This window comes from Cupressus sempervirens, chromosome 8, assembly GCF_028749045.1.
Source record: "Cupressus sempervirens isolate cs-2001-9-10 chromosome 8, ASM2874904v1, whole genome shotgun sequence".
In the NCBI taxonomy this organism is placed as follows: Eukaryota; Viridiplantae; Streptophyta; class Pinopsida; order Cupressales; family Cupressaceae; genus Cupressus; species Cupressus sempervirens.
Genome location: NC_143125.1, coordinates 686,553,778 through 686,567,984, shown reverse-complemented (window position 1 = coordinate 686,567,984; position 14,207 = coordinate 686,553,778).

Below are 14,207 nucleotides of genomic sequence, written 5' to 3'. Positions count from 1 at the left end.
CCACCAGCAACATGCTACTAATTCTCACTCTTCTAAAGTGATACCCTATGAAAGGAAAACCATGTTAAAGGTAACAATACACATTGTTAAATGTGGCCTAGTTAAAAGATTTCAATCACCTTATTAGGAGTGAGCCTTGTTAGAGGACTTTAAATCATTCACTTGGAATGTCACTTGGTTAAAACATTTACAAATTACTATTAGGTCAAACATAATTCAAAGGATTTACCGTAGACTGATACAATAATTAGAAAGTAACAATAAGACTTGATCTAATAATAATTTACATCTCACATGCAGATTATAGATCTTTGTTTCAGTCTTGTATTCTACTTGGCTTTCACACACTACAGTTCTAATACCTTGTTCACCCTTCAAGAATTCATACTCTTAAAACTTCTTTTTTTGCTTGCCAATAATAGTCTCTTATGTTTGGCCACTAAATGAAGTAATACCCTAGATTACTTTTCTTCTTTAGGTTCTCACAAATGACAACTTTTTCTTTTGATTAACTCTCTCTATGAATAAAGAATTAAGATCTTTTGTCATTAATTTTCAATCATCCATTTTAGGGTTAGGAAGGATTAGGTAAGATTCAATGAATCTACCCTCTTTGCATTTGGCTCCTTTGGAAACTTTTCTCTTAATCCTCCTTGAATTCACCTCAAAATAGTTTACCTTGAATTTTGCACCACCAACTCATCATAGTTCTCTTCCACACGGTTCATAAAATTCAAGAAAACAAAATAGTTAGCTCTAATTTGTCAAATCTATGATTTAACATGAATACTAATACTCAGCATCAATATGTTGGTACTCAACTTCCATATTGATCTTCCAATCACCATCCACTAGATAACTCGGCAAACACTAAAGTTTACTGGTACTCAACATCAACTAAAATTTACTTTGCTTACACTAAGTTCACTTGGCATGCATTGAAACTTCACTTTACTTGGCTCCAAAAGAATTTATGCTTGGCTTGCACTAACTTTTCTCAACACCTTTTGTCCATTAGGTCAAGCTTGGAAAATTCAATTCTTCTTACTTGTTCTTTTAGACTTAACCAGTGTATGCATTCTATGCAACCTTAAGCATATAATCAATATGCTCTGTCATCATTATCTTAATTGATCTTTGTCCTCCTTTTACATACCATAACTCAACCTTTCCTGTAGGTGTTCTTGTTATCTTATTTGATCAAAACTTGCTCATCAATATAAAAAATGATATTACTCAAATCAACTAGGCAATTGTTTTACCAACAAGTAGCAAATTTGACATCAATGATAAAATGATGATGGAAACAATACATGTTCTTCACCTCAAAAAAATATCAGATAAAAAACATGTGCATTTATGATTTGACATATATAAATATATGTATTGATCTTTGCACATGTGTGTTTGTGATTCATTTTTTTATTAAACATATTCAATTGGTTTGAAATTTTTTTAGTCACCATACGTGTTTCTAGTTTATGGTCTATATGTGAGATATTTATTTCATTTATGGTTAGATGTACATAATTGGTTCAATTTTTTATTAGAAATATCATTTATACTTGTTTCTAGTTTATGTCCATGTGATATACATGTATTTAGTTTACAGTTAGACATGTGTACATGATTGGTTCAATTTATGATTATCTAAATGTGATATACATGTTTCTAGTTTACGATCCATGTGATATACATGTATCTAGTTTATGGTTGTTAGGATAAAACCATAGATAGAAATAACAACTATATTCAAATATAACCAATAATAGAAAATAATAGATTACACTAAAATGAACACAAGGCACCAATATTTAACATGGTTCACCCAATCCCTGGGCTATGTCTGCCAAATAGCAAGTTTGATATTATTAAAATCCAGTGATTACAACCTGATTACAATCTATAATCCCTTACAACTCAATAATACTGCAAGAAGAAATTTCACATCACAACATAATGAAAAATACCTAACCCTAAACCCTTTTATATAAGTATTCTATGCCATTTTAGGGTTACAACATGTTGGCCATATGTCAGCTACAATGTCAACCACGACCTAAAAATTTCTTTCGAGGCGATGCCCCAACCCCCAAAGAATTATGAAGTATGCACTGTACTTTCTTGATCAGTCACCACAATCTAATAATCTCCCACTTGGGGACTAATCAAGCTCCACACTAAACAAAAGTCTCCCACTTAGAGACTGATCTTGTAGCAATACCACTACCACATGGGGCTCCCACTGGATCAAACACCCCTAGACTCTGCTATTCTTTTATTCATGTTCAATCTAGAAGACCAACCAAAGCTAAAGAGGAGTTTAGCTTCTCCCTTGTTACAACCTTTGTCAACATATCTACTATATTTTCATTTGTATGTATCTTCTCTAGCTTTAACTATCCATCCTCCAAAACTGATTGAATGAGATGGTATCGCAACTGTCTGTGTTTGGTCTTAGAATGTAGAGCTGAATTCTTTGCAAGATGAATGACACTCTGACTATCTGTGAACAAATAATAATCCTTCTGAGGATGTCCCAACTCTTCCAAGAAGAACTAAAGCCATATGATCTCCTTGGCTACCTCTGTAGCAGCAACATATTCTTCCTCTGTGGTGGATAGAGCATTAATCTTCTGTAACCTAGAAACCTAGCTCATGGCTGCCCCACCAATAGTAAAGACATAACTTGTAGTACTCCACCTAGTATCAATATCCCCTACCATATTTGAGTTAACATAGCCCTGTAAATCAGTAGTAGAGCTCCTAAAGTGTAAACACTTATTGGATGTGCCTCTCAAATATCTAAGAATCCATTTGACTACATTCCAATGCTCAATTCTTTGATGAATCATATACCTACTAACGAATCCCACTGGATGTGCAATATCTGGCCTAGTGCATACCATATCATACATCAAGTTTCCTACAACTGAAGCATTGGGTACCTTGGACATCTTATCCTGCTCTTGTTGTGTCTTGGGACACATCTCCTTAATCAATTTCAAATGAGTAGGTAAAGGTGTGCTTAAAGATTTAGCGTTCTCCATAGAGAAATGTTGCAACACCTTCTCAACATAATCAGCTTGAGATAGCATCAATATTTTGTTCTTCCTATCTCTGCAAATCTTCATACCAAGAATTTTTTTTGCTGCCCCCAAATCCTTCATAGAAAATGCATGTGCTAACTGGCATTTTAGCCCCTTAATATGATCCGTATTAGACCCAGCTACAAGCATATCATCAACATATAAGCACAAAATAATGTAGCTATAATCATCCAACCTCTTAAAATAAACTTAGTAATATAAATGACACCTATTATATCCATGCTCATGCATAAAACTATCAAATTTTATATACCATTGCTGAGGTGCTTGTCTCAAGCCATATAAACTTTTCTTCAATTTTCACACTAAGTTCTCCTTACCTTTGACCTCAAAACCCTATGGGTGAGCCATATATATTTCTTCATCCAAATCACCATAAAGGAAGGTTGTTTTAACATCAAGCTACTCTAAATGCAAATCTTCAGTATCCACAAGACTTAAAATAGTATAGATAGAAGTCATATTAACAACTAGAGAGAATATTTCATCAAAATCAATTCCCTTTTTCTGTGCAAATCCTTTTACAACTAACCTGTCTTTACATCTTTTCTTACCTCCTTCCTCTTCTTTTAACCTATAAACCCACTTATTCTATAAAGCTCTTTTACCTACAAGCAACTTGCACAAATCCCATGTCTTATTCTTTAGCAAAGAGTCTATTTCATCTTTCATTGCAGACTCTCAATGAATCTTAGTATCTGCCTGCTCAACTTCATCATAACTTTCAGGTTCACTAGCATCGGTAAGTAAAATAGAATACAAAGAGGGAGGAAATTTTGGTGGAGGTCTAATTTGCCTCGTTGACCATCTAACATTCACTAGTGTGTGGGGTATTTGTTGTTGCAGTTCTTGCACATCATGAGAAATGGCTAGAACATCAACTTTTAGAGTATCATCCAACAATAAATATGTAATCATCTTCTTTCTTCTCATGTTGCTGCAACAGATCTTTGTACAACACTTTCTCATTGAATATGAAATCCCAGCTTCTTACAATCTTATGATTTTCAAAATCCCAAAGCCGATAACCAAATTCATTAATGCCATATCCAAAAAAGACACATTTCTTTGATTTAGCTTCTAGCTTGGTTCTATTTTTAGAGCCTATATGAGAAAAAGCTTCACAATCGAGGCTCTTGAGAAAAGAATAACTCACCTTCTTACTAGTCCATGTCTCCTCTGGAATTCCATAGCCCAAAGGAGTAGATGTTAGAATTTTTTAAAATAACTAAGAGGGGGGGGGGGGGGGGGGGGGGAGGGGGGGGGGTGGTGAATTAGTTATTCAAGGTCCAAATGCCCTAATAATACTTTATTACTACTTATAACGAGCCCATAAACCTTTCATCCATTCAAGCTTAAATCAATCATCTTAGAAAGTTATAGCAAATCAACATGCAAGATTAACACATGACACAGTGATTTATGTGGAAACCCAATTTGGGAAAACCATGAGTAACATGCTACTTGATTTTCGCTTTTCTAAAGTGATGCCTTGTTAAAATCCTGACCTGTTAAAGGCTTATAACACATTGTTAAATGTGACCTTGTTAGAGGGTTTCACCATACTGTTAGGAATGGGTTTGATCAAAGGACTTTAGAACATTCACTTGGAATGTCACCCTGTTAAAAGATTTACAACATGGCTATTAAACCAACCTAAGTCCATAGGATTTAAACTATTTGTTACAATTGCTAGAGAGTAACAATAATGGATTGTTGATCTGATATAACTTACAACATACTTTGCAGATATCAAATCACTCTTCAGCTCAATCCTTTTGCTTGGGTTTTAATCACTTCAGTTCTTACAGCTTGACATCTCAAGCTTTGTCTCCTTGAATCTTTTTACTCATCATACCAATGCATCCATATTTGTGGTCATCTATTGAAGTAGGGTAAATGTGCTTTCTTTCTCTTTAGCACCTCCTTCAGCAATTATGCTTTCATGCTTGACCTCCTCTCTCTCTATTTCTTTGTGACCTTATGACTCCTTAAATAGAAATTTGGTTTTCTTTTTTCGCTCAATTCTCCCTCTCCAATTTTAGGGTTTCAAATGGATTAGGTAAGATACAATGTATCTATCCCACTTCTTGCTCTTATCTAGAAAATTTTTCTAGAGTCCAGTTGCAATCTCCAAAAATGTTCTACATGGTGTTGTATGCCACCAACTCATCATTCTTATCATCTATTTAATTCACAGAATTCAAGATAACAACCTTGTTGGCTTAGATCTGGCAAATCTTTGATTTTTTAAATAATGCAACAACTTGGCACTATTGGTTTACTGATGCTTGACACCTCTGTATTACTCAGCACTTGTATTTGCTCGGCACTTGATTCTGGTCGGCACTTGATTTTACTCGGCAGTTAATTTTACTCGGCACTTGATTTTACTCGGCACTTGTATCTGCTCGACATCTGAAGTTCACTCGACACTTGAAATTGAACTTGCTCAGCTTCAACTAGGAATCTGTTCGGCACTAAATAGCTTGCTCGACTTCCTCTTTACTTAGTTAGACTTTACAAATGTCTTAGCTAAAACCTTACATCTTTGATATGGTTCAGTGTGCCCATTTTTTGTGTCTTAGAATGTGTCATCAATACACTTATTTCATCAATGGCTTAGCTGATCCTTGTACTTCATCACAACATCATAACTTCAACCTTTCTCTAGATGTTCTAGTCACATCTTTATTGATTGCCTCCTCCTTGTCAATCAACCAACTGATAGTATTTGGATCACTAAAGAAATTGTTATTCTTGCAAGTAGCAAGTTTGACATCAATGAAAAAATAATGATTGAGAACATTCTTTACCAGTTCCATAGGATCATTTCCAACAATCTCCCTCATGATCTTTTCAATCATTTCCAACAATCTCACTCTTTGGCATTGATGGCAAACCAAATTGATCAATTGATCAACTTAGTTACCACCAAGATTGTATACATTGTCTACTACTTTTCGTGGCTGCTGCATCCTTACTACTGATATCTTATACCTCCCTCTTTCATATATATCTCCCTCTTCCTTTATATTGATCAGTTTTCTATATATTTCTCCTTGTTTGACATAAATGCCAAAGATGTAGCATCTTTGTCATGCGAAATATAAGCTTTGGATTCTTGATGTCTTCTCCCTCTGTCACCATGCTTGTGACTGATTTGGAGTTTCTGCTCCTGCTATCATTCTCTGCATCATTCTTCTGATATTTCAATGATTTGTTCCTGTTGATGCAGGGAAGCATCTTTGTTATTTTATACTACTTGAGTCAGGGGTATTACCCCCAACTTGCCTCTAAGATATTCATAAGCATCCTTGGGCAATGGTTTGGTGAAGATATCTGTAGTTTGTTCCTTTGTGTGAATGTATTCCAACTTCACTTGTTTGTCTTCTACCAATTCTCTGATATAGTGATACTTTATTGCAATATGCTTGGTTTTTGCATGCACTACTAGATTTTTGGATATGTTTATAGAACTTGTATTATCACAATACAATATCATAGGTATTGTTACCTCTTCTTTCATTCCTTTCAATAGATGTGTGAGCCAGACAATGTTTGTGCAATTGACTGCTGCTGCCACATATTCTGATTTTGCAGTGGATTGAGATGTGCATGTTTGTTTCTTGCTAGTCCAAGTAACTAGCCTTTTACCTAATAATAATGCACCTCCACTTGTGCTTTTTCTATCATCAATGTTGCCTCCCCAATCCTCATCTGTATATGCATTGAGCTCAAACTTTCCATCCTTTTTGTAATATAGACCAAAGTTATAAGTTCCTTTAAGATACCTTATTATTCTTTTTACTGCTATGAGATTATTTTCTTTGGGATTAGTAGAGAATCTAGCCACTATTCCAACTGCTAATGCTATGTCTGGTCTACTATGTACAACATATTGTAGTTTTCCAATCATGGATCTGTACATTATTTGATTGACTTTAGTTGATTCATCATTTTTGGATAGCTTATTTCCTATTTCCATTGGTGTGCTGACTGGTTTGGACTCCTCCAATCCAAATGTTTTGAGTATCTCTTTGATATACATTGATTGTGTCACAAATATGCCATGTTTTAGTTGATGTACTTACAATCCAACCAAAAATTTGATCTCTCCAAACATAGACATCTCAAATTTGTGTTTCATTTTGTCAGCAAAGCCTTTGCAAAGCACTTCCCTTCCTCCAAATACTATGTCATCCACAAAGATTTCAAATACAATAATATCCTTACCTTCTTCTGATTTGATGTACATGTTGTTGTTATCATCAATTCTTCCAAATCCTATTTGCACTAAATACTTGTGAAGTCTCTTATACCATGCTTTGGGTGCTTGTTTTAGACCATAGAGTGCTTTATGTAATTTAAAAACCATATCCTTATTGTTTTCATCAACAAATCCCTCTGGTTGTTCAATGTAGACTTCTTCTTCTAGTATACCATTCAAAAAAGTAGACTTTACATCCATCTGATAGACTTTGAAATTTTTATATGCAGCATATGCAAGTAAAGTTCTTACTCCTTCCATTCTAGCAATAGGGGCAAATGTCTCCCCATATTCTAGTCCTTCTTCTTGAGCATAACCCTTGCATACTAGTCTAGCTTTGTTTCTCATAATTTCACCATTTTCATCTAGCTTTTTTCTAAATACCCACTTGGTGCCAATCACATTCTTGTCAACTGGTCTAGGAACCAAACTCCAGGTTTTGTTCTTCTTTATTTGATTAATCTCTTCTTCCATAACTTTATACAAGTCATCATCTTGTAATGCACCATATACTATTTTAGGTTCGGATTTGCTAATCAGACATGATTCATGTCTTAGTTTGTTCCTTGTCATTGGTCTTACATCTTTGTTACCAATTATCTATTAAATAGGGTGATGTCTTTTTACATATTTGGATAATCTTGGTTCTATCCTTGTTTCCATGTTTGATCTTCCAAATTTAGGGTCACTATGCACTTCATTGTCAGGTTGTTCTTCATCTATTTCATGTGTACTAACTTCAAGATTAGATTGTGCATTTTCTTAATTCTGTAACTCAACTTCTGAATGTAACTCAACATTCACTGGTTGTGACTCAACTGAAACTAAAATTTGTTTTTGAGTTTCAATTTGATTGACATCATCCTCGTCAACAAGCATTCCTTCATAAAAATACACAAAGGTTTTGTATTTGTCCATTTTCTTTGGTTGTTCAGCTTGGACTTCTGTATGTTCATCAAAGTTTACATTTGCACTTTCCACAATTTTGTTAGTGTTAGTATTCAAACACTTGTCTGCCTTACTTCTAGTGGAGTAACCAAAAAATATTCCTTCATCACTCTTTGCATCAAATTTTCCATTTCTAGCATCTTTCAGGATAAAGCATTTGCAACCAAATACTTTGAAATGTTTTGCATTGGGTGAGTGACCATACCATAATTTAAAAGGTGTTGTATCTGTACCTTTCTTGACTTGTACTTGATTTAGTGTATGAATAGCTACACTTAGAGCTTCTCTCTAGTATTTTAGAGCAACAATCTTTTCCATCATTAATGTTTTGGCATAGTCAATCACATATCTATTTCTTCTTTCAGCAATTCCATTCTGTAGGGGAATTCTAGGAGCTAACGTTTGTCTTTTGATTCCTTTATCATTACAAAATATCTCAAATTCATTTGATGTAAATTCACCACCTCTGTCTGATCTTAGGAATTTCAAGCTCTTTCCTATTTCCTTTTCAACTCTAGCCACATACCACTTAAACATTTGAAAAGCATTAGATTTTTGTTTTAAGAACATAACAGTTATCATCCTAGAATAGTCATCAACAAACAACATTATGTACTTATCTCCTCTATAGCTTTGTACCTCCATTGGAACACATAAGTCAATATGAACTAACTCAAGTACTTCTTTATATGTATAGTTTTTTCTTTTGAAACTTGACTTTGCCATCTTTCCTAGTTGACATTATTTGCACATGGTATTGTCAGGCTTCTTTAATTTTGGTAAACCTCTGACTTTCTTCATTTTACTGATATTGACCAGATTGTCAAAGTTGACATGACATAGCCTTCTATGCCACAACCATTCATCATGAAATTTTGCAACAAAACAAGAAAAATTTTCCATATCAAGGTAAAATAGATTACTCCTTGTTTGATCTCCTTTTCCTATCCATTTACTATCAGTATCATAGATTTTTGCAGTTTTGTTTCCAAATTCTACTTTGCATCCTATATTGCCTAACTATGAGACACTCAACAAATTGTAGTTTAATCCTTCAACATAGTATGCATTATCACATGAGATTTTTTCTGTAAGCTAAATGAAACCTTTTCCTTTTATTTTACATGGAGCATCATTACCAAATCTAACACTATTTCCATCATACTGAGTAAAGTTAACAAACTTACTTTTGTCTCCTGTCATGTGATGTGAGCATCCACTGTCTATGATCCACCTATCATTTTTGTTCATACATGTTACCAATGTTGTAGGTTCTTCTTCATCAAATTGGTCCTTCATGGCTACATAAACAACTTCATCATCATTATCATTAGAGTTCTCTTCAACAATATGACACTTCTTGCCTTTGTCTTTGTAATCTCTCTTATCATCTTCTCTTCTGTACTTGTATTTGTAGCCTTCCTTATAGTCATTTTTCTATGTACATCTTGCAGCAATATGTCCTACTTCATTGCAATTGAAACAAATGATAGGCATCTTACCTTTGAATTTTCCTTTGCCTCTGTGAAATCTTCTAGCTAGCAATTCTTCCAATTGTTCCACATCTTCTTCATCAGTACTACTTTCGCAAGATACATATTTCATTTTTCTTCCTTTCTTTGATTTCATTTGTTCAACATCTGTCAGTAATAGCTTAGCCTTGAAAGTAGATTCAACATTCTCAGGTCTGTAGTTATCAAAGTTAGAAAACTCAAATGCAGTGAGTCTACCCACTATACCTTAAAAACTTAGATTGTTTCCTAGTACACATCTTAGTTCTTGTATTGTTGATACTCTAATAGCATAGATAGGGAGCAAGGTTCTTAAGAACTTACTATTAACAGTATTCATCCAATTGACCACTAAAACATCTTATTGCACTTACCACTTTCTTTATTCTTGCGCCATACTGAGTAGCATTCTCATTTTCCTCCATTTTCATATCATCAAACTTTCCTTTGAGGCTTTATCTTTTTGCTCTTTGGACATTCTAATCTCCTCCATAGATGTCTGATAGGGATTTCCACATTTTGAATGTAGCATCACATCCTTTGATATTATCAAATTCAGCATAGTTGAGTGCAAAGGCAATCTCCAACATTGTTTGATTGTGTTCCTGTTTGTTTTTCAAATCTTCTGCAGTAAGAGTGCCAGTTGGATCAACATGTTTAGTAACAATTGAATTTTGGGCATAGTCTCCTATGGATCCAAGATGTAACTTCATCAAACTTTTCCATGCAACAAAGTTGTCTTTGTTGAGCTTGGGGACTTCTCTCTTAGGCATTTTGATCTTTCCTGCTTATAGTCCCTTTAAACTGAATCAACAGTTTGGCTCTGATACCAATTGTTAGAATTCTTTAGAATAACTGAGAGAGGGGGGTGAATTATTTATTCAAAGTCGAAATTCCCTAAGAATACTTTTTCGCTACTTATAATGAGCCCATAAACTTTTCATCCATCCAAGCTTAAATCAATCATCTTAGCAAGTTACATAAAATCAACATGCAGGAATAAAACATGCAGGATCAACACATGACATAGTAATTTACGTGAAAACCCAATTTGGAAAAAACCACCAGTAACATGCTACTTGATTTTCACTTTTCTAAATTGATGCCTTATTAAAAGCATGCCCTATTAAAGGCTTACAACACACTGTTAAATGTGACCTTCTTAGAGGATTTCACCATACTGTTAGGAATGGGCCTGATCAAAGGACTTTAGAACATTCACTTGGAATGTCACCCTGTTAAAGGATTTACAACATGGCTATTAAACCAACCTAAGTCCATAGGATTTAAACTATCTGTTACAATTGCTAGAGAGTAACAATAATGGATTGTTTATCTGATACAACTTACAACATACTTTGCAGATTTCAGATCACTCTTTAGTTCAGTCCTTTTGCTTGGGTTTTAATCACTTCAGTTCTTACAGCTTGACATCTCAAGCTTCATCTCCTTGAGTCTTTTTACTCATCATACCAATGCATCCATATATGTGGTCATCTGTTGAAGTAGGGTAAATGTGCTTTATTTCTCTTTAGCACCTCCTTCAGCAATTATTCTTTCATGCTTGACCTTCTCTCTCTCTATTGCTTCATGACCTTATGACTCCTTAAATAGAAATCTAGTTTGCCTTTTCCGCTCAATTCTCCCTCTCAAATTTTAGAGTTTCAAATGGATTAGCTAAGATACAATGTATCTACCCCATATCTTGCTCTTATCTAGAAACTTCGTCTAGAGTCTAGTTATAATCTCCAAAAATGTTCTACATGGTGTTTTGTGCCACCAACTCATCATTCTTATCATCTCTTTAATTCACAAAATTCAAGATAACAACCTTGTCAGCTTAGATCTGGTGAATCTTCGATTTTCAAAATAATGCAGCAACTCGGCACTATTGGTTTACTGATGCTCGACACCTTTGTATTACTCATTACTTGTATTTTCTTGGCACTTGATTTTTCCTGGCACTTGATTTTACTCGGCACTTGTATCTGCTCGGCATCTGAAGTTCACTTGGCACTTGAAGTTGAACTTGCTTAGCTTCAACTAGGAATCTGTTTGGCACTAAATAACTTGCTCAGCTTCCTCTTTACTTAGTAAGACTTTACAAATGTATTAGCTAAAACCTAACATCTTTGATATGGTTCGATGTGCCCATTTTCTATGTCTTAGAGTATGTCATCAATACACTTATTTCATCAATGGCTTAGCTGATCCTTGTACTTCATCACAACATCATAAATTCAACCTTTCTCTAGATGTTCTAGGCACATCTTTATTGATTGCCTCCTCCTTGTCAATCAACCAATTGATAGTATTTGGATCATTAAAGCAATTGTCATTCCTACAAGTAGCAAGTTTGACATCAATGAAAAAATAATGATTGAGAACATTCTTTACTAGTTCCATATGATCATTTCCAACAATCGCCCTCATGATCTTTTCAATCATTTCCAATAGTAGAGAGACCTCTATTAATCAAATATATAGTATTATTGATAGCCTTCGACCACATGTTTAAGGGCAACCCAAAATGCAAGCTCAAAGAATTATGAAGTATGTATAGTAATTTCCTGATTAGTCACCACAATCTAACAATGGTTAGATGTGTACATGTGAATGGTTAAAGTTATGATTAGGAGTTTATTATATATGTATTTAGTTTATGGTTAGATGTACATGATTGATGAAAATGTATATGTATAAAAATTAACTCCTAAACTTCATATAAAATGAACATGTAAGTATTCAATATAAGTCTTGGAAAGTTACATGAAATTAACACATACATGTATACACTCGATATAAGTCCTAACAAGTTATAAATGAAATGAACACGTGTACACATGTCTAGACATATATTTAATGAACATACATGTACATGAAATGGTTAAATTTATGAAATGAGAGTGATTATATATGTATTTAGTTTATGGTTAGAACATACATGGTTGATAAAATGTATATATACACAAATATACTCCTAAACTTCATATAAAATGAACATGCAAGTATTCAATATAAGTCCTAGAGAAAGATACATGAAAAGAACACATGTACACATGTCTAGACAAATATTTAATGAAAATAGATGTACACAAAATGGTTAAATTTATGAAATTAAACTGATTATATATGTATTTAGTTTATGGTCAGAACTATGATTATATATCTAAGAAAGTATGGTATTAATATGAAGTATTAAATGTAGTAAGTCTTGGAAATATGAAATATCTAAGAAAGTGCTACAAATATGAAATACATGTCAAGTGGTTCCAAGTAATTCCACATGCTCATGGAGAAAATTTAATATTTTCTCTTGGTCCTTAGTATCTAATCTCCACTTGCGACATCTACTTTTATGTTTAACTAAATTTAGAGAAATGGACGTAGCAATAACATGGTGACTATATTGAAGCACTTTATTATTAGGTTGGTAATCAACAAAGGGAATTCCATGTTTCACTAATTTATGTTGCCTGAGATATGTTCCCTCCAAAAAACTAAACTTGTAGACCATGAATTTAAAAGTTAATCTAATGTGCGTACATGTAATAAATAAATTCATCATATAAATATAAACATGCACATAATTTAGTTGATTTAGTGAATGTATCTGTAGGGAATAACATCCCATCACTTTCTTTAGGTTCAATTAACTTTATCCTTTCTATAGTGCAATGCAATGAATTATAACTCACTCCTACATTTCCAGGCTTGGCAATAACTGCAAAGAATTAGCCTATATGTGCAATTTAAATATCATACATGTATAGTGAGCTCTAAAATTTCTTTGAGACTTTAATATATGTAAATTTATTATTTTTAGAATTTTATTTATGGGTAAAAGCACAAACCTATATCACCCTTTTGTAAAGGAAAAGGCTAACAAAAATATAACTATTCACTTTCAAAGACATAAAATTGGTATTATTATTTTGAATTTGAAAATGTAGTAAACTAATGAAATGAGTAGAAATGATGGAGTTTATGATTATTATTTTTAGTAATTATTTGGAATAAGAATTGATATATTTTCCTATTTTTTTTAGATAGTTTTTTCGCTACTAAAAAATGTGAAAAATTAAGAGTCTAGTTCCCACCACAAAACTATATGAAAATAAAATTATTTCCCTTTGATCTCAAGCTATGTGATACATTACATATATAGCTAGAACAAGTTGAGATATTAGGTCTTGCACACATTGAATAATATTGTTATATTGTATTATTTTATTTTATTATGTATTGTTGTATCTAGAAGAACTTAGATGGATGTGCAACATGCAAAGATTCCCATGGGATATAATCGATGAGTTATATTGTAACTTTGTGATAATATTTCACATGATTATTTGATATTGGGAAAAA